The sequence below is a fragment of the Adiantum capillus-veneris genome, chromosome 8 (genome assembly GCF_014529385.1).
Source record: "Adiantum capillus-veneris isolate H3 chromosome 8, ASM1452938v2, whole genome shotgun sequence".
NCBI lineage: Eukaryota > Viridiplantae > Streptophyta > Polypodiopsida > Polypodiales > Pteridaceae > Adiantum > Adiantum capillus-veneris.
The window spans coordinates 109,019,793-109,039,259 of NC_140938.1; the positions used below are offsets into that span (position 1 = coordinate 109,019,793).

Here is a 19,467-nt window from a genome sequence, read left to right on the forward strand (position 1 = left end):
CTATATCAAACAAAACTACTCCCATCCCGAGGATATGTTAGGTTAAGGATTAAATATGTAGGAGAGGGCCTGAACAAGTTTGAAGAGACGAGAGACTCTTGATCGCGGGCGAAAAAACGCGAAATGCATGTGGAGCGGGAGATGGAAAAGAAAAGGCATCCAGACAATGCCCGTGCGAGTGTGTGGAGTTGAGAGAAGAAATTGTGTTTCCTCCATGGGTTGATGCGTGCTTGTGGCGCCAATCTCGTGCAGAGATGCACCATGTAATGCCATGACATGGAGGTAGAGTAATATAAGAGTATGTTCGTATAGCTTGCTTGGAGAATAAGCCCAAGACGCTTAGATAAAGAAGCAAGAGTAGCATGGCGGGGGGGGGGGTTTACAGAGGCGTAGAAACTCACACCCTCTCGCATCGGTGCGGTAAAAGAGAGAGAAGCGGGACGGCTAGCCGCCCTTGAGGTCAAACCGTCTCAAAAGAGAGGGAAGTTTCGCCAAAAACTGCCCGCAAAGGTGCTTTTGTTTTAAATTGCAAGTTTCACACCGTGGGTGGCCAATTAAGTGAGGGGTTTTAATAAATTGGCGAGTTCTAATGTTATTAAAACATTGGGCGACCATTGTATTAAAATCAGGTCATTTCATTAAAATAAAATCCTATTTAAACGAAATGCACTTACGAGGACATCTATGGCCCGGTTCAGACGAGATGTAGGTGTCAAAGGTGCAGCAGAAAAGGGTGAATAAGATGATGAACTTGTCAGCAACCGTGAGCAAACCTCCTCTCGAGACCGGGCAGCCAACAGATCTCGGATCTATCACGATAAATCTCCTCGTACTCAAGATCCTAGCGCGAACCCCTTACCGTACGAGCACGAGAACAATCTACAAGCAATGACACACTGAAGAGGGCGTTTGCACGACAGGAAGAGAGAGCACTAGTGTCACGAGACTGTGACAACCACTATATATATTTGTTAGTTTCTTTCCCTTGATTTTTATTTGATTTTTGGGACCTCTTGTTAAAATCACAAATGCCCAGACATTGCATGGCAAGTGTGAAACTGTCCTTGACCAAGAGTTTCACCCGGAGTCAAGAAGGGCAAGTCGCCACAGATGGTCAGGCCAGTCAGCACTGAAATCCGAGTAGTAAAAGGTTTGCCAGGCTCAGTTCAAAGTCATTTAGGCCCCTCGGCAAGACTTTTAAGTTGGTGAATACTAGAAAATTAAACCAAAGAGAGTCAAATGGACACTTGACAGTAGGGGAGCTGCATGCAAGCCAACACACTTTACAAAAGCCTCATCCAAGAGGGGGGCGCCTATTTTTGAGTGGGGGCTGATTTTTGGACTTCATTATTGTGCTACACAATGTGTGTGTGTGTGTGTGTGTGTGAGAGAGAGAGTAGTGGGAGCAGGTGATCACAGATTTAATGGAAAGCTTGCCTTCTCCCTTGCTCTATGTAGCGCGATGATTTGCTCTCGCGCATCTCTCTCTTCCCTTTGCACATATGGTAATGCCCCACTAGTTGAGCTTCTCAGATGACTACGTACAGTTCTCGGGATTTTATGCATGTTTGCCAAGGCAGGAGCCTTCTATACAAGAATCGGATTAGTTTATTGCTAATCCCCTACAGCTACGCACAGTTCCATCGCGAAGGAATACGAAAATGGAGAGTTTTCTCGCGTGAAAACTCGTCCGATTCGAAAGGGAAATGTCCCATTGCGTGTGGGACCTCTAAGACATGTGTAGACGTGTTTGCTCCGCTCAAAATGACGCGAAACAGAAAATTACAGCCTGCTGTGTTTTTCCGCAGGTTTAGGGTTTTGCACCTTAACTGCAAGTTATCGCCAAGGGAGTCTCGAGAAAGCCGTGGGTGCTTGTATAGGACAATTTAGAGAGATTTCTCGCGAGGAATCTCCTTTGATTCAAAGGGCAAGTGACCCTACAAGTGCAGGAGCTCGAGTGCTACCTAGAGGAGTGGTCGGCACGTGAATTGGAGCGCAATACAGAGAATTTAGAGAGATTTCTCGCGAGGAATCTCATCTGATTCAAAGGGCAAGTGACCCTACAGGTGCGGGAGCTCGAGGGCTACCAAGAGGAGTGGTCAGCACGTGAATCGGAGCGCAATACAGAGAATTACAGTTTGCTGTAATTTTTTGCAGGTTTAGTCCCAGGAGCATCGGGGAAGCTAGGGAATCACAGAACAAGTGTTTTGCTGTATTTTGGAGGCCAAAAACAGAGAATTCAGCGCGCTGTAATTTCTCGCCAGGTTTTGTAAAGTCCATGGAAAGTCACTGCTAACTTGGGATTTTGTCCATGGAGACTTCAACTATGGTTATGCTGCCAAAATCGAGTTAGAGTAGGGGAATTTCAGCCCGATAAAAGTGGGACAGCTTGTAGAAGTTTACAAGTTTTTCTCAAGAGTAATAAGAATAAAGAAATATAGAGATTAAGGACTACAAATAGCTCGTTGCTGATGCCGCTTACCCTGCGCATCTTCTACTTGCAACCCAGCACCCTCCTCCCCTCTCGCCATCGCTCTCCCATCCCCTCTCCCTTCCCCCCTCGCGTTGCGCGCCAAGCCTACAGTGCGCTGCCCAGCCAGCACGTGTGCTATTTCCACGTGCGCAACCTGCCTTATCCACCCAGCCCGCCAACCCTTCCTCCCCTCCTTGCACTGCTTTCAGCAGCACGCCACTCCTCCCTCCTTGCGCTGCCCTTGGCAGCCCGCCAGCCCTTCCCACCTCGCGCTCCCTCGACTTGCTCACCCACCTCCTTTGTTGTGGGCTGATTTGCACCCTATTGGTGACGGAATCAACACATTCGCCCCCTCTTTGATAGCAGCAGACATAGAATGGCGGCCTCTACTCCACCACAAAGGGACTCCTCAAAAACTGTAACAAACTGCTGACATGTCAAAGCCTAAATAATGGAGCCAACTTACAGATGCCGACCGAGGGGCCTAAACCCTAAGAAGAACAAGCAACAGAAGAAGTGTCACACAGTGATGACGTGGTTGCCCGAGTGCAAAAAACCCTAACCCTAATTTTTGCCAGAAACCCTAATTGCTGAAACCCTAATTCTGGAAACCCTAACTGCTGAAACCTAATTCCAGAAACCCTAACTGCTGAAACCCTAATTCTGAAAACCCTAACCCTAAAACCTGCAAACCCTAATTCTGGAAACCCTAACCCTAAAACTGCAACAGCTTGGCTGATTTCCGAAAATTGCGCTGGCATGATGACGTGGCAGGTTGTACGGATTTCCGTGATTTACGCTTGCAGCTTTTGGCATTGCTTTTTGGACCAAAAGCTTTTGAGTTTGAAAGCTTTTTTAACTGCTTTTTGGATCAGAAGCTTTTGATTTTAAAAGCTTTTCATGTAAACTGCTTTTTAGGCCAAGGGCCTTTAAATATGAGGCTAGGGCTCATTCTCTAGCATGCTTCCTGGAGAAGGTGCAGAGTCTGGAGTACCGGCTTGTACTTTGATGATGCAATATAAAGAAATACCGAAAGGGGCGCCAAGGTTTGGGGCCAATACTCTCTAGGGTGGAATTCCGCCACTCCGTGTCGCGTGTCGTCTCTCTCTCTCTCTCTCTCTCTCTCTCTCTCTCTCTCTCTCTCTCTCTCTCTCTCTCTCTCAGAGTTCTGTTGTTATTGAAGTGCTAAAAGTCTGCTCAGTCTATTCTTTTCTATTGGCACGTGGTGCCTGCCTTGTGACAGAAGCCCCCTCGCCTGACCCTGCGAAGCCGACCCTTTGACTTGCTCTTTCACCAAAAGAGCAAGCGAGCTTGATGGCCGAGGTGGAACACTTAAAATCCTCCTCGGTTATCTGCAAGATTATTGGCACTCGACCCATGTTGGGTTAAAGGCCTAAATAACCCCTTTTGTACGTTTTTATACTTTGCCCAGGTTCAATGTGAACCTGGACATATTTTTTTAAAGTCACTTATAATAAAAGTGGGAAAGCCCAAAACTCACTTATTGAGTTTTTCCCAAAAACGTGCGAGCTCTCTCTCTCTGTGATTTTGATCCCTAGCGCTTCTGCTCTCCTGCATCTGTGTCTGGCTCTACCCCGGCCCAATCCTGCACTCCTTCACCTCGTGCATCTCCCGGTAGCCTCTTCTTCGCACTTTCAACTGGTATCAGAGCTCTAGGGTTCAAAATAGGACCTGCGTAGTCTGTTGGACAACAAGTTAAATTTGCTCTCCCGCGACAATTTTCACTTCCATCACGAAGCCCCTTGCTTTCGAGGTCAAGAAAGTCACCAAAACAGCCAAAACTACCCAAAACATGCTGTTTTTAGGTCAAAACAGGCTAAAACAGCAATACGCAAATGTAACAAATTTGTGGGATCACATGTATTGATAGTTTCTGCGAGGATTTGAGTGAAAAGCTGAGTACAGGTGATTTAAATCACATATTCAACTGAAAATTCAGATTTGGACAGTTTCATGTAAAGAAATTGCGGTCTATCGTATGCAAAGTCTTGTGGTTGCTCCTATTTGCTGAAATTTTCAGCCTATTGCATCTCTCTTGTATACACACTTGTGGTTGAGCTAAGATGGCTTCTACCTCTTCCACATCTGACATTGAAAGTTTGATGGAAATCAAACGGTTCGATGGTCAAGGCTTCGACCTCTAGCAAGAACGCATGAAAGGTATCCTTTTCTTAAAGGATTGTGAAGATGCATTGGAAGAGAATAAGCCGCAAGGTTTGTCTGATGAAGAGTGGGCCAAGTTGAATAAGAAGGCTATCAATGATGACATTTTGACGGATATCAAGCGTTTAGACTCTGCTTACGCATATGGCAAAAGCTAAAGTCTAATTATGAGAACACGACGCCTGTGAACCATGTGCATTTGATGCGAAAGTTAGTGAATATGCATCTTGATGACTCGAAGTCAACTTCTGAGCATTTGAGTGCTTTTACAGGTGTGTTGAGTCAGTTGCAGGATAGTGGGCTTTAGCATCAAAGTACAAGAGAGTAGGCAAGCGCTCACTCTCAAACTCTACGTCCAGATACTCTGACTTGTGAGGCCCTGCCCACCAATTTAAAGGTTACAAGGGATGCCCAAAAGCAAAGCCCCAAAAGCTGTTCTTTTAAAAGCTTTGCAAAATAAAGCAATTTGACCCCAAAAGCTTCTCAAAATATTGCGTAGGATTTTAGCTGCGCAAAAAGCAAGTCTCCGTACAGCTGCCCGTAAATCACGGAATTCCGTACGCTCAGTCACGTCAGTCTATCAACGAAAAATGCGCCGCAAAATCCGGGAGTCCGTATAGTACTGCCACGTCAACATGTCAGCGGACTTTCCAAGATCTGCCAACCGGGGTGTGTGTGTGTCTGCTACCCACTCAAAGTGTGTCTAGGGGCCAACCACGTCACCAGTTTGTGACATACCCCTCTCTTGAAAGCATTGTAATCGCCCTCGATTACGCTTGCAAAGCAAACAAAGGCCATAAACTGTCTTAACAGACACTGACGGTTAGTGCCGACACACTAGGAACAACACATCTAGCACATGTACCTATTGACAGTCACATCACAGGACATCACATGACAAATCACATTCAACAATCATTCCAATCTCAGACCATGATTAATCGGCAACGTATTTAGCAATCGTACCTAGATCCAGTCGGGACCTCGCAGATGCCCGAGTGACTAATCCTTATTGCAATCATGCCTGAAAGACCTATATCACATGATGTCTATGTTCTACCTCATCCTTGGAGAAGACAATAATGTCATCAAAGAAAGTGCCAACAAAAGATCTGTACTCTCTGAAAATCATGTCCATCATTCGGTTAAAAGTTTTTGATGCATTGGTAAGGCCAAAAGGCATCACCAAAAATTCATATAAACCGAAGGTCGTCCAAAAAGCTGTCTTGTAGACATCTCCTGGCGCGATTCGGATTTGATGATATCCGCTCTTCAAATCGATCCTGCTGAAACAAGAGGATCCCTATAGTCGGTCAAGAATATTATCAATCCTAGGAATCAGAAATCTGTTCTTGATGGTGATTTTGTTGAGAGCTCTATAATCGATGCACATTCTACAAGATCCATCGTTCTTCAAAACCAACAATATCGGAGAGCAGTAAGGTGAAGTGCTCGGCTGGATAAGACCCTTTTCCAAGAGGTCTTTCACTTGGTTCATAATCGCTTCATTATGGGCTCGGCTCACACGGTAAGGTGGCCGGTTCGGTGGTGTGCTTCCAAGTATCAGATCATTAGTATGATCCTCAGGACGAGCTTGTGGCAACTCGCCCGGCAGGCCCTCAGAGAAACAATCAGCATGATTGTGGAGAAAATCTTGGCGTTCTTTTTCGAGGTCAAAATATATTCGACCTTCAATCATCATTCAGTTCTCTGAATTTCATCAAGTACAATCTTTGTGCCCTTCATTTGTCAAAGTCGCTTTCTCAGCCCAATAGTCAACCACCGCGTTGTTCTTGTGCTACCAAGGGATTTCGAGGAGGACGTCACAACCTCCTAAGAGCATTACGTAGAAGTCCTCGTGCCCAAAACACCACTGACATTGCGAACGAAGTTTGCCAATGATCGGTGTAATGGCAACATCCCGTCCGGTTGCCACTAGAACTACCTCCGCCTATGGCCTCAGCCTGTCGAGCGTAATTCCAAATCGAGCCGCCAATTCAAGTGAAAAGAAGTTGGCCTTGGCTCCTCCATCAAAGAAAATGAGAGTTTCCTGATCTATCACTTTTCCCTAAGTGCGGCAAAGTTTTGTACTTTCGTTCATCTGATTCAGTTCGGGCCCCACGCAATGTGGTACCAGTTCTGCTTTCATCTACTGCTCTAGAACTCTCTAGCCTGTCTTCAATTTGTTCTTGCTATGCCTTTTCGGGGCACTTTGCGGAGATGTGTCCAAATTCCCCGCAACCAAAACACTTCCCCTCTTTGAGATAGATAGCCCTTTCTCTAAGAGTCTGTCAGGGACGTGTATCTTTCTTTTCTTTTCTTTGGAACTCTTGCTCTTTCTACTTTCATTATTAGAAGTATGTTGGGTTCTCTGAGTCAAACTCTCATCAATGGGGTAAGTCAGATTGCCCAAGTGTATGGCAAAACCCCGTTTCGCATGACCCATGAATTCTTGAATGGAATTTGACTTTTGTTCCGAGCAGTAGTCTCGGATCTCCGTAGGAAGTCCGCAGCAAAACCGCTCAATCTGTTCTTTAAACGAGACCTTCTTAAATGAAGGTAGTGGTAGAAAAGAGCTCCAAAATCTCTCGCAATCAGCATCCAAAGAATCTCCCTTAGTCATCCGAAGATGATTCCAAGCGGTTCATCTATCTCGTTCGTACTCCCAAGTCAACCGAGAAGAAATAAAGAGCCTTTTGAATTTCAACCATGTAACTAGAGCTTCCTTCCTCACAAGAAGAGTGGACCACCATGTTCGAGCATTTCGGAACCCAGAAAAGGATTCAAATTTAATCGGTTGTCCACTTTCTTTAAATTCTTTTGTTGTCTTGCTCGTCTTCGAGGAAGTCATATTGGTTGGCTCTGTAGAAGTGCGTCTTTTCAAGAGTGCTTGTCCATGTCTTTCTGCGAATACAGGTTCCGCTTTTCTACACTCGTCTGTCTTTTCGGCTTTCCTCCCTACCTGAGAGGAGAAGCAATGACCACACGCCGTCTCGAGTAAATCTTATCAGTCGGATAATTCTTCAGGTGTTTCGCCAATCTTGGATCCCTGGAGTACTTAATCAATCTGTTCACACATATGCCAATCTGTAGTTGTCGTTTGTGTTCCTTTCTGACAAACTTATCTGGAAAAAAAATTGCCCGAATCTTCATTCTTTTCTTCAGTTCCTGCGCCAGATCTTCAACTTTTCTTTGCCTTCCCACTGAGAGGTGTCATCTCTATCAGATTCTCCACAAGAACCTATGTGTGTAATCTGGGATTCTTTATGGCTTTATGCCCTGTAAGACAGAGCGATGAAGACGGGAGCGCGCCCAATGCGCGATGTATGAAGGGTGGGAGTGGCTAATATGTCTGGGGTCGAGACACAAAGAATCTTTCTCAAAAGCTGTGCGCGCTGCAAAAAGGATCAGATCCTCCGTAGAAGAAGAATCTTTCTGTGCTCTAATACAACTGTAACAAACTTGGACACTCCAAGTCAAGATTCTACCGCGACACAACAGAGACTCACTTAAAAACAGTCCACAATTCGCAATTGATTCGACACGGCCCGGTGGAGTTCCATGCCTAGAAATATTGGCCCCAAAGACTGGCACCCCTTTCGGTATTTCTTTCTGTATTAATCTGTGTTCAAAGTACGAGAGTAGGCAGGCGCTCACTCTCAGACTCTGCGTCCAGATGCTCTGAGTTGTGAGGCCTTGCCCACCAATTTAAAGGTTACAAGGGATGCCCAAAAGCAGAGCCCCAAAAGCTGTTCCTTTAAAAACTTTGCAAAATAAAGCAATTTGACCCCAAAAGCTTCTCAAAATATTGCATAGGATTTTAGTTGCGCAAAAAGCAGGTCTCCGTACAGCTGCCCGTAAATCATGGAATCCGTACATTCAGCCACGTCAGCCTATCAACGGAAAATGCCCCCCCAAATCTGGGAGTCCGTATGGTACTACCACATCTGCATGTCAGCGAACTTTTCGGGATCTGCCAGCCGGGGTGTGTGTGTATCTACTGCCCACTCAAAGTGTGTCCAGGGGCCAGCCACGTCACCAATTTGTGCAGTAGCAGACGAGTAGACCAGCTTGGGAATTGGTACAAGTTGGAAAACTTGCGGCTTGGTTGGTGCGGCCATCTCTTGGAGTGCAAGAAGGATCCCAAGATTTCCAGATCTTGTAACTTCAACATGTCCCCCCCTTGCTCAAGTGCCAACAACATCGACCAAAACCAACAAATGGCTATGGATAGCAAATCAATCATCCCATTAGCGACATATGCTCTACAAAGGTTCTCAAGGAAACCCGTAAATTGTTTGGCTCAAGATGAAGCCAAAAGCAAATGCACGAGTTTGCTAGAGGACAACGGCAAAGGCAAGGTTGACGAGGCTTGCATTACGAGTACTCAGTCATATGCCTCGGTACCTACGAGGTCCGACAACAGTTGTTATAAATATGACCATGGCACACGTGGTGGCGACCACAGTGACCACGACACTAGATTTCTAGTCAAAGGATAATTGCCGTCACTACTTCAACCAGAGAGAGGCTTGTGAGTGGCAGAGAGGGGCAAACAGTGCTCCATATAATTAATTTAGACCCTTGTGTTGAAGTTCAGGTTATCGGTGTTTTAATCCGTGTTCAATGCACATGCATCTAGCACGGAACCAATCAGACGTATCTAAAACACTATGGATGAGTGCACCAATCCATTGTTGTTGGTCATATTATGGATAGGATGTGTTTCAAAGTTCATTGTCTGGAAAGTAATTTCGACATGATGTGTTCACAACTTCACACTTCACGAATGGGGATTCTTGGACGTAGTGTGGTCTATAGTTCAATTTTCTAAAAGACAATTGATGCTCACGATGGTATTCTTCGAAGGTACAAAGTTGAGGATTAGCAAATCCGAGGTGTATCCACTAGTTTGCAGTTGTTGGGGTGTCCATGGTAGCTTCTTCATCGACTTGATCTCACTATTTATGTCCATTATGAGCTGCAAAGAGAACGTTAAGAGTTTTGGCATCTCAAGTCAACTGCCCAATGTGCCCAATGTGATCCCATTATTTAGTTTGGCTTTTAAGTATTTACTTTACTTATTTGTCAAAGTCTGGGTAGGGTAATTTATTGAGGTTGCTATATAAGCAACCCTCAACCCCCATTGTATTAACATCAATTATTCATTGCCAAGGTTCAGGAGACTCTCTCTCGTGCTTTCTCCCCTTGGTCTCTACGCTTCCGCATTGTCGACTTTGACACTACCTTCTCCATTTGCAGGCAATGGTTGAGGTTATTGTTGCTGCGGTGGTGCTTCTAGTGTTCATTCTTGATGATTTTCCTCCCCCCTTCCTCAACGGCGTCCTACATCCCTCCTCGCTTTCTTGGTGGTTCAGGACAATCAGGGGCATAGTGACCCTCTTCACCACAATTGTAGCATCTTCCTTGTAGCCTTCGTCCCCTGCCTCGCCCAGCTACCCGCTCTTCTCTTTAATTTCTATCCATTATGTTAATCCTCAACTCTTGTGACTGACTAGCAAGATCATGCAAAGCCCTGGCTATAACGGGATGAGGATCTTGAACCACTCGCTTCACTCTGTCATCCGCTACCATATGAACCATTGGTTGCACCACCATTGGGTCGACATGTGCCTTGCTCCACCTTCGTTTGATCTTTTTGTTCTTGGTCTCGGCAATTTCCACTGCTCTTTTAAATGTAGCAGTCGACCTTCTTCTCCCTTACACTTGGATGCAGATAGTCCATAAACTGCCGTACTTTGAAGAAATCCCTTAGCAGTACTTGGGATGCTACCTCTAATTGCACCCAAAGTCCTTTGAAATGTTGCAAAAACTCTTGAAAGTTAGCATCAACATCTTGTTACAAACCTCTCAACTTTGTCGTTGCTTCTGTCGTCAGTCTCTTTCCAAACCTGTCAAAAATTGTCTGCTTTATCTGTTCCCATGTTTGCTTTTTGTCTTCCTTCAAACCTTCAAACCACTCACGAGCTTCTCCTTTAGTACAAGAGGAAATACATGAAGCTTTGCTTCATCATTTACAATGTGCATACCAAGTGTATGCCACTCAAAGTCAGCAATCCAATCCTTCACATCCTCCTTCCCTGTAAACATCGGCCTACTATACGTCATCCCTTTGGAGTTGCTTCTCCTTTGCTTGAGTAATTCCACAAAAGTTGAAGTCTTATGCTTCAACCACACCACCACTTTTCTTCAAAGATTCTCAGACTTCACAACAAAACCATTTCACCTGGGTACACAACCGGCAAATTTCCCCTCCCCAACTGGATCGCCAAAAAATGATGGAGCAAAAGACACAGTGTGCACACTCACACCCCCTCGCACCTCAACATAACACAAGGAATTCACTTAATTTTCTCACCTCATACACAACCACTCAAGAGCTCAATGTAAATCCTCCCTCCAAACCCACTTCAAGCTCCAAACGTCTCAACCTACAAACCCTTGCCTGCCCGCAGACACTACAAGGCGAGTCGAGTTGATCAAGGCTTGAAATCACACTCGATGGCGACCAAAAGATACAAGGAAAACCATCAAAAACTCAAGCCACAAAAGGCCTCTCTCAAACCATTGCAAAAGCTTCACCAAACTCTACTCTTTTTGGACTCTTTGGTGTAGCCTCGACCCTAATAGCACCAATACAGAGTCACATAGTCTTACAGAAAGCCACACCTTCTTTCCTCAATTCCTCGCAAATACTCTCAATCACTCCTCCACACACTCGGAAACAGGATGCGAACAAGACGGGACTGCATAAGACCACTTGTAGTAACCGTGCTTCCTCCTTCACACACAGAGGACAATGCTCATAATTAACTCCACAAAGACTCCTCAAGCCTAGACACTCACAGCACCTTGAGTGATGTGGCAAAAAGTATTATATACCTAGATGAATCCAAGATAAGCCCAGATTCACCCTTAAGGAAAGTGCAAGGTATAGACCCATGGTAGTCACCCACAAGACGATATAACCATCAGCTCCATCATGCATAGTATTGACTAAATACCACGACATCCCCACTAACGTCGTCAGTGCCCAATAATGGGTGTAGAACTAGGCCATCTCACACCTTGTTTTACTATTTTTATGACTTTCTTAGGACCAGTTTTAAACCCCGACGGGTATTTTTTGCAGGAAACATACCAAACAGACTCCAAAATCCACCAAATTTTGTAGGCTTGATCCTTGATACCTAAACTTCATGGCCACAAACCCACATTCTATTTTTTATCACTTTTGAGGCGATTCGCGCATCGTTGCATATCGGGTGCCGCAGATAGACAATTACCACATGTGTCAAACTTCGGGGGCGGGATGAGAGTGCCCACACTTTCCACTCGCATTATTTACATTCTAGAAAGATCAAACATATTCCCTAGATCCAAAAGAAACTCCTTGAAACCACGTCTAAGGCACAGCGTAAATTGCCATGTAGCAGCTTGCAGTTTGCATTGGCCTTGTTCTCCAGTTGGCTGCCCCTTACGCTCCCGATCATCCCTAGCTTCCAATGGATCTTGCCACATCAACAAGTCGTCACATAGCCAGCCCCAAGAGACACACTAGCCATACACGTATGCCCTAGACCAAAGTAAAGCAGTAGGAGTGCTACTCAACTTTACTAATTTCATGAAGAGAGACACAGCACCTCTATATCTTCCTTCTCATGCACCTTCGCAGGTGAATTGCCATTTGGAGTTTTTGGGGTGCTTTGTCATCCCCTATTGAGTGTTCCCTTCAGTCCACCGGTCATCATTTTTTTGTTGGTATTGGGTACCACTTCGGCGGCACCCCAACCATCAACCTGGTGCTATGTTTGCAACCCTGAGGAGTTAACCATGGTGGACGACACCATTCGTTGTCGTCATGCACCCTTATTGGACAGATGATTGGACAATCTTTCTGTGTTCCATCCTCAAATTATATCTCTAGTCGTCCCTCTCAGTTGTTAGGTCAGATTTTGGAGTAAGCATACATGATAATCCTTGACCTGTTTTATTCAACAAGACAAAACGCATTCATGGATATAACTGTCAGTATCTTTCCTTATGTTATGCAGAAAGAAGAAAGGTTTGGTAGCCCTATTATGGGTAAAATACCTCTATGTTCAATATATGGTGGAGCATGTATGTTGAAATGTCACATGTCAGCTCTCTGTGCCACGTCAATGTGCTAGTACTACTTTAGAGCCAAGGTAAGCCTAAGAAAGCTTAGGAAATCTTAGCTTTGGCAATCTTAGCTCCGCATCTGACCAGCATAACCCCATTTGGATCAATGGTATCTCACCATGCATAATCCTCTTTGTGTATGTGATTGTAATCCGCTGTTGCACTCCATTCGAACATGATCTGCCTAGCTGGGTAGTTTCTCATGGGTGAGGCAAGCCAAATGAAGCCCCGTGTAGCATGTGCGGAACCAATTGACACTAAAAACTAAGATAGAGCTTCAAGTACGAACAAAACTCCTCGCAAAAGAAACAAGGAAGTAGCGAGGAAACCTCACCAGATGTACGATCAGCCAACACCAATTCTCTCCCCAAGCAAGCACTGGGCTAAAGAGCAGTAAGCTCTAAGCTGGCGGTACAAGACCGTCTTCATTTTCCCACAGTCGGATCAGGATGTGAGTGTAAGGCCTACAAGGCACCCAAATGCACTTTAGACTGCATCCCAAACACGTGCATGCAGAAACATAGACTTACTGCTTACTGCTGCCCCACTCTACCCAACTCTGATGAGGTCATGGTAGTGTCGTACGTCGATCGCCATCATGGCCATTCCTCAGCACTCCAAGCGGGAATCTATATGGGCAGCGCCGTCAGATAGAAGTAAACAAGGACAAATTTAGAAAACAAGAGGGGAGTGGATGTCTTGAGTATTTATAACTCTTATGTTTGCCATTGAGAGCACATGATCTGCGCGGGACCCGGGTGACCTGGGTTCCAGGTTCGATACATGCGAGTGCACACAAGAATGCGTCTTTTTGGGCCACCCATTTGCGTCGAGATTCGCATCAGAGATCAACACCGTCAATCCCACCGCGCGGACCCCGTGTAACTTAGTGTTGTGGGTGGCCATCGAGTCAAGCAGCATTTTTCAAAATGTCAATTGTACCTTCAAAACAGAAAAAAAAACTATAGTGTAAATTTTCTGGTTGAAATTAGCAATCCCGTGTTATATTTCTATGAACCATTATTTTTGCGGCCAAAATTTGGGTACTTTTAGGGTGCTTTTAGATTGCACAAGGTCGCAAACCCTATCATTGCCTTTTTCCAGCTCCACCTCCTTCACATTGTTGGAGCTCACAAGAATATTATGGAAAGTTGTGGCTCTGCACTCAACAAAGAGTCAGTGAGCTCCTATTTATCTCCTTGGCTTCTTAGTAGGGGGGTCCCAAGTTCAACATTGTGCCTATAGATGCAATTTGAAAAAGTGTAGGGCCACAACTACCCTATCATTGCCTTTTTCAGCTCCACCTCCTTCACATTGTTGGAGCACAAGAATATTATGGAAAAATGTGGCCCTACACTCAACAAAGAGTCAAAGAGTTCCTACTTATCTCCTTGGCTTATTAGCAGTGGGGTCCCGAGTTCAACCCCATGCACATAGGTGCAATTAAAAAAGTGCTCGGACCAGCCTTTGTTCCAAGGGGAGGGCAATGTGGGAAATCTGAATCCTTAGATTTGGGCATAAATCATGGTTGCCTTAGCAATTTGACCTAAAAAAACAAGGCCAAGAAAATGGCTTTTTTTTAAGAGCAGTGCTTCTAAACTAGAAAGCAAAAGCACTAGAGTGCTTTGCCATGTGCATTTGCGTAGAATTCAGGCTACTTTGTTAGCTTGCACCCCTTGGTGGCTCGCTTATAGGTGCAAGGTCTCTTTGCCCATTCAATTCATATAGCCACTCCATACAAGGCTATTGTTCTTTACACTTGGACAACACTAGTTTTGGAATTTACTATGTATATGGAGAGTAAATGTACCCATGGACTTTAATATAAGGCACCAAACTTTTTTATGTGTCATAGGCAAGTTCACATGCCAGTCATTCAGCTGAAAGTATGTAAGCATTCCAGATTCCAAAAGAAGTTTCTTAACAAGTAAGAGCAATAAGTTTTATTCAAATGGAGCACCTCAATGAGGATAAGCTCTTCTACTAGTTTGAGATCCCTTTTGGCCAAGTGGACAATCTCTAGATGGGTTTTAGTTGTCATCCTAATTGCAATCATTCAGCTTTAAGATGTTCAGCCTTTGCTATGACCGGATAGATACACCTCATGAAGGTTTATTGGCAAACATTCGTGCTCTTAAGAAGAGATTTTTCATTGGTATTTTTCAAGATGGACACCCTTCTTTAAGGGGGAGTAATGTCAAGACAAGGATCCTGCAACTAGGGGCCTATGAGATTTGGCTAAGAGCTTATGGGAATAAGGACTATCAAGTTCCCTATTCCAAGAGATGGACATACGTGTAGGGATCGTATATATGGAGGCACAAAAGGGTATATAAAGGTGGTTGGGAAGTGGAGATATGGTGTGATTACGACTATGTTGGAATTCAGGGTGAGGGCACCCAGCCTCATAAAGCCCGTGGGCAGCCAAGCTAGTGTAGGCAAGTAGAGCATAACTTTAGAACCAGAACTTAAGATGTTATTCTCGGCATCACATCCATGCATTATGCTTGGTATGCTCTCTGAGCTCATTAACAAGATGCCAAGGTTGATTAAGCCTCACCTATGAAGCTCCCATCTCGGGCTAACGACTTCAACAAGGACTTCACTTTTAGTCTTGATATCATTCTCAAATTTGTGGTGTTGCACTGATGCATAGCACCATCGTTGGCCATCCCCAGAAAGCGCTTATGTTTTGGTGTCAATCCCTAACCTTATCCGGTCATTGATAAGACCTTTCAATCACTTCTCCTTCCACCAAGTTTGATAGGCATGCATGCATACACTTTTATTGTTGTGCCACTACATTTGGCTTGTCATATACATGTGGGTCCCCAAAAAGTTCTTCCTTTGGCATATATATATTGACAAAGGGGTGATTTACACCATTTCTCTATTTTATTTTATTTTTTATTTTTTAAATTTTTTTTTGGGGGGGGGGGGGGGGGGGGGGGGAGAGAGAGAGAGAGAGCGCTAGCATTCTGCATGGTCACCCTCTATACCTCTTCAACAAGTTGGCAAGGCTCACTAGTGAAGCTCCCATCTCAATCTGACAGTTTCAACAAGGACAAACTTATAGAAACTCCTTGCTCTCATTCTCCAGTGTTGCATTGATGTATAGCACGATCATTAGCCATCCCCATCGAGTGCTTACTAAAAATTGAACTAGCAATGACCTTGAGTATACAAGCAACGTGTCCTAACCACTACGCTTGTAAATATGTCACATACGATAGTGGAAATATCTTTATTAGGCAGAATCTCTTACACATGCTTTTTCCACAATTGAAATGGCAATAGTCGAATGGCTTGAAAAACATTGCCAAAAATACGGGAGAAGGAGGTAGTGTAGCTCTCTCTCTCTCTCTCTCTCTCTCTCTCTCTCTCTCTCTCTCTCTCTCTCTCTCTCTCTCAAACCCTACATCCACAGTCTCCCCCAAGGCAATGGGCAGCTTTTTTTTTTTTTTGGGGGGCGGGGGGGGGGGGGGGGGGGGGGGCATTGGGCTTTAATACCTTAACATATACCCTACAATAGAACTCAATTGTACACAATAATAGCCCACCAAACACAATGGGGCATTTAATAGTTCGCTCTCACAATCGACGGCTCGGTTCACAAGTGCCATTTATCACTAGGTTTTGTCATAAAATCTAATATCTAACCAAACCCAAATGATTTTCTCATATTAAAGTGATCACTCAATGTGGGAGAATAAACGGGAACAAAGGTTAAGATGTAGACATGTGCGTATAGATCTATTTGAACACGAGACCAATGGTAAAGGGGCCCATAAGAGAGATGGTCTATCAAAGAGCAAGGCTAACCAATCGAGCATAAGACCTTAGGGTTAGCTTCATTGAATACCTCCAATAGTTAGTGTAAAAGTCCTTTGCCCTTAGGTAAGCTAGGGCTGAGCTTGAGGTGGGAACCCGGCCCAAGATTGAGGTGCTTGAGGTGGGAACCCGGCCCAAGCTTAAGGTGCTTGAGGTGCTTGATGATTGAGATGCTTGAGGTGTTTGACATGCTAGGGTTGTACTTGAGGTGAGAACCCAGCCCAAGCTTGAAGTGCTTAAGGGCCAAGCTTGTGGTGGGAATTGGGCCTAGGCTTGAGGGGCTTGAGGTGTCAAAAGTCAAATATCTAATCCCTACAAGGAGGGGGCGACCCCTACATGTGGGGGGATGAGAGAACACACACTCACTCTGTTAACCCTCACGGCTCACGGACACCCCATCACCTACGATGGACGTGCATTATGTATTTGGTAGAGTCAGGTACCGGGCTTGTCGGTCCAATAGGAAAAGGGTAAGAGTGATCGCCGATGAGAGGCGCACTCTAACTGGGACATTCAAGGGATTAGTTGGCTAAGCATGGGCGCCCAAGTGTGAATGGGGCAAGCCCATATAAAAGTCATTCTAAACCTAAAATGTAGGATTCTCTCATTTGTGCAATGCAAGAAGAGTGCTCTTGCTCCATCTCCTTGTGTACTACTGTGTGTGTGTGTGTGTACTTGAGAGAGAGAGAGAGAGTGTGTGTGTGTGTGTGTGTGATCGAGCATTGCGGCGGCACGACGGCGGTGAAGCGGTTGAGCGCGACGTAGCGGCGTCTCCTTCTTCTTCGCGGCGAGGAATCCTCCACGGTAGGAGCATAGAGTGGTGAGTGACACACCATTGCCCTCTTTTGAGCTTACTAGTTAAGCTAGTTGTGTGCTTGGAGCCGTCTGTGGCTCGCACACAGTGTTAGGCAAGTCCCTTGCTTCGACAGTGCGGCAAGGAGCGCACATTTTTGGCGCCATTGCCAGGGAATCGCCCTGCACTAAGCCCAAGAGGCACTTTGTGCTTCTTCTATGAGTTGTTTGTAGTAGGAAAGAAGAGGAAGAGGAAGAGGAATGAGTTATTTTTCTGCAAGTTGTTAATTTCTGTATTGTCTACAAGTTCTGTGATTTCTGCATAATCTTGTGTTTTCTGTTTGCACACAGTCTTTGCACAATTAGTAGTCGTTAGCTTGTTCGCAGTGAATGAGTAAGTAGGTAGACAGTTAGCAATTTCTGTTTGCACACAATCTGTACACAGTTTTCTGTTAAGGTTTTCCTGCACACAGTCCTTGCACAGTAAGGTAGTGAGAGAGGAAGTAGGTGGACAGTTAGCTCACTGTCAGTAAGCAGTTAGCAGAGTGGTTAACAGATTAGTTAGTGGTTAGCAGCACTGTTAGTAAGTAGATAAGGTAGTGAGCTGTGAGCTGTTGATAGAGAGGTTAGGTAGGTGTTGACAGTGTGTGTGGCCAAGAAAGGGTCACCTAAACCGCGCGCGGTCGTCGACCAAAAATTTAAAAAAAATTAAAAAAATTAAAAATTAAAAAAAATTGTAAAAAATCCGAAAATATTTAAGCGTGAGTGATTGGGGGGCTACACTAAAATTTTGATCGGGATCATTTCCCCAAGCCCAAGCCCAAGCCCAGGCCTAGGCCTCAGTCCTCAGTCTAACGATATATACTAGACTCACTCTTATATATATACCCTACCCCCTCAAGAGGGAATGAGAGCATGTGGGGCAAGTCCTCCACTCTCCTCCCTTCTCTTCCCACTTGCACCCTTAGACTTTCTAATTTGAGCCTAGTTCCCTACTAGAAATTGACGGTTTTAGGGATTCCGAGGGCATAAAGTGACCAAACGGAGGGCTGTAAAGCACGGCACATCCCTCTGACCGAGACGCTCGTTTTGAGCTATCATACGTTCTATTCTATAGCTGGGTCAAAAGAAAAAAAAGGACAAAAAAATAAAAAAAATAAGAAAAGACTTGGGTTGCAAAACACCCAAAAATACTAGGTGAGCAGCCTTCACGGGCACTCACTGACACTTCTAGGGGATCAAAGTCATATGAACCTACGCTCTGGACGAGTGTTAGAGCACGAGCATATTGGTAGTGCCTCCATTTACGCGGGCACCCATTATTCCTCCACCCTAGGTTCTGGACCTTCGGCCGGGACTCAAGGTAGCGCGACCCAAGATCCTCATATCGCATCTAGTGATTCTTCCTCTGACTACGAAGTCATGGAGGGGTATCCTACACTAAACCCTGATAGTTCAAGTCAAGACATGCATGCCATGGGCCCACGGCCCGGGTCCAACGTGTTTAGCCGCTTAAAAGAGACCCTTAGTAGAGCTACTCGCTCCGAACATGCGGTTAATGAAATAAATGAAGGGAGTGGGGAAGTAAATTCGTCATTCATGCCTAAAATAGACCCTATGCTTCTTGAGAGTGTGCATGTGAATGTTCCATCCATTGCACCTCCTGATCCTTTAGGACTATCTCCCTCTGAGGTTCTACTACCCGATGGTAGGAGTCTTGCCGAAGTACAAGAGATCGAACGCTATATGCAAGCAACAAGGGAGAGGGAAATTGAGAACCTACGAAGGCTAGAACAAAGTCGAGCCCTGAAAGCAAAGGCTCCTATGACAACAATCATGCCAGCCGAGCAACCGAGTGCTCCCAAGGTAGCAGTCACGGAGGGGCAAGCGATGGGGAGCAATAATGCTTCCACTTCGAGGGAAACCTCCAGCACGCCAGGCCTAGATGGGATATTCCTAAACGAAAATTGGGAGTATGACCTACAAGCAGAATCTTTAACTGA

General features: G+C 45.1%; 1 protein-coding gene across 5 annotated transcripts in view; it reads right to left on the reverse strand.

Moving 5' to 3' along the window:
- The window catches only part of LOC147452745 (pentatricopeptide repeat-containing protein At2g33680-like), a 33,176-nt gene extending 19,547 nt beyond the window's left edge, over positions 1 to 13,629 (reverse strand). The window contains exons 1-2 of one of the 5 annotated variants that reach the window (XM_086518344.1): positions 13,176 to 13,629; positions 12,773 to 13,098 (exon numbers count right to left, since the gene is read on the reverse strand). The gene's annotated coding sequence lies outside the window, so the exon portion shown is untranslated. The remainder of the gene's footprint in view (positions 1 to 12,772; positions 13,099 to 13,175) is intronic. The other 4 variants (XM_086518343.1, XM_086518341.1, XM_086518342.1 and 1 more) reach the window with 4 other exon arrangements.
- Between the last annotated feature and the right edge of the window lie 5,838 nt (positions 13,630 to 19,467).